The following is a 2,713-nucleotide window of genomic DNA, read 5'->3' as shown; positions in this document are numbered from 1 at the left end:
ATTTCTCAAAAAATGCTTCATATCAACAAAACTGAGACCACTTCCTTTCTAAACATTTCTCAAGTAATAGGGGTCGTTTCAATACCCATTAGAGGCAGTAAAAGAAAAAAAATCGTCAAAAAATTGCAAAAATTAGCCCACGAATCAGCAAAATGCATGAAAGCCTCCGAATTAGCATAAAACTTTTATGAATTTCCAGAAACTTTCAAACCACTACAAAAACAAGCCAAAAAATGAAACATTCCCGGCAGGTTGCCGGAAAATAGCTGCCGTTAATTCCCATAACTCTATTGGGATTGAAAAAATATCAACAGAAATTGATTTTTGTATAAAAATATTTTCAAGTGAGATTTATTTTAATGTCATTTCATAATTGAACATACTCCTGTCTCTCAGTGAGAAACTACAGGGCCTAGTATCAATACCAATAAGCATTATAGATAGTAACTAAAACTTATGAGATCAAAATTCAAGTACCGGGCATCTAAAAATGGGCTTTATGGGTTTATCCCGTTTCTACTTCTGGCTTTGATTTTTTTATACCGACTCTCTTCATTTTGAATTGCTTTGCTGAGCAGCTGCTGTTGAAATGGACAATGGACTTTGAGCAGAATAAGAGAAGAGTGAAACTAGCCTCGAGAAGTCAAAAAGATTTCACGTAAAATGTCGAAAAAGCGGCAAAATGGGTAAAGCGAAAAAGTACAACGAAGTAAAAACAATAGGCGCACTATAATAGCCAGCTGAGAAGATGAGGGCGGCTATTAAAAAAATCATAACCAAACCTCTTAACCAAATGAAATTGAAAAAAACTGCTTTAACATGCCGCACGTGAAAAAAATCCTCTGGCTGATTTTTTTTCACACCTCAATTTCTCGCTCTCTAGAAAACAGCGATATGAACAAAAAACCAGTCTCTTTTGACTCCACTCTTCAATTTGTTCAGCAACAAAAATCACTCCAAATTTCGTCACGTGTTTCATTTCCTGCTTCGAAATTCACTCCAATTAAATTGATTTTAAAAAAGGCAAATTATAATGGGCTAAACAACTTGTTTAAAAACAGAAAACGAAAAACTGCAAAATAGATCAAAAAAATTTCGCCATTTTTTGTCAAATTTCTCAAAAAATGCTTCATATCAACAAAACTGAAACCACTTACTTTCTAAACATTTCTCAAGTAATAGGGGTCGCTTCAATACCCTTTAGAGGCAGTAAAACAAAAAAAAATCGTCAAAAAATCGCAAAAATTAGCCCACGAATCAGCAAAATGCATGAAAGCCTCCAAATTAGCATAAAACTCTTATGAATTTCCAGAAACTTTCAAACCACTACAAAAACAAGCCAGAAAATAAAACATTCGCGGCAGGTTGCCGGAAAATAGCCGTCGTTAATTCCCATAACTATTGAGATAGAAAGAAAAAAATATCAACAAAAATTGATTTTTTTATAAAAACAATTTCAAGTGAGATTTATTTTTTTGTCATTTCGTAATTAAACATACTCCTGTCTGTCAGTGAGAAGCTACAGGGCCTAGTATCAATACCAATAAGCATTATAGATAGTAACTAAAACTTATGAGATCAAAGTTCAAGTACCGGGCATCTAAAAATGGGCTTTATGGGTTTATCCCGTCTCTACTTCTGACTTTGATTTTTTTATACCGACTCTCTTCATTTTGAATTGCTTTGCTGAGCAGCTGCTGTTGAAATGGACTTTGAGCAGAATAAGAGAAGAGTGAAACTAGCCTAGAGAAGTCAAAAAGATTTCACGTAATATGTCGAAAAAGCGGCAAAATGGGTAAAGCGAAAAAGTTCAACGAAGTAAAAAAAAAACAGGAGCACTATAATAGCCAGCTGAGAAGAGGGCGGCTATTAAACAAAATCATAACCAAACCTCTTAAACAAATGAAATTGAAAAAAAACTGCTTTAAAAAGCCGCACGTGAAAAAAATCCTCTGGCTGATTTTATTTTCACACCTCAATTTCTCGCTCTCTAGAAAACAGCGATATGAACAAAAAACCAGTCTCTTTTGACTCCACTCTTCAATTTGTTCAGCAACAAAAATCACTCCAAATTTCGTCACGTGTTTCATTTCCTGCTTCGAAATTCACTCCACTAAAATTGATTTTTAAAAAGGCCTTCTCCAATACTCCTCTTCGAGTCGTAAAATGACACGCGTTTACAATAAATGCTATGAACTTCGTTCAAAAGCAATTAACAACGGTTCAATCCGGCCCTGAAAATCCGACGAAAATTAAAATGTCGAAGTAACTGAAAGTACTATATGAAGTTGTTAAAGCATTGATGATCTGTCTAATTAAAGGTTCTTCAGGAAACCATTTTCCTTGCAAAAAAATAGAATTAGAGTATTCATTTTTTTACTAAGGAAACATTAACATATTACTTGTTCAACAATCGTTCATATCACTCAAACGGTGATCACTCCGGGTGTTTACGCCGGTCTGATTATGTCTAGAAATCTAGGTCTAATAACGAACAGAGGGAAAACAGAAACTGGAAGCTACCAAAAGTTCGGAAATACTAACTGCAAATTTTACCCATTTTGTATGTTTTTTTTCCAAAGAATTATCTGTTGGGGACAAAGTTTTTGAGAGTACAAAGTTTTGAGTTATGAGTACTTCGCAGCCTCACGACTCGCTCGAGCTTTTTTATTCAAAAAGACAGAAGGCACTTGTAAAAGAGTTATAACACAAA

Source organism: Convolutriloba macropyga, chromosome 7 (assembly GCF_964194025.1).
Source record: "Convolutriloba macropyga chromosome 7, txConMacr16.3, whole genome shotgun sequence".
Taxonomy (NCBI): domain Eukaryota; kingdom Metazoa; phylum Xenacoelomorpha; order Acoela; family Convolutidae; genus Convolutriloba; species Convolutriloba macropyga.
The sequence above is the reverse complement of the archived record's forward strand: the minus strand, read 5'-3'. Positions refer to the sequence as shown.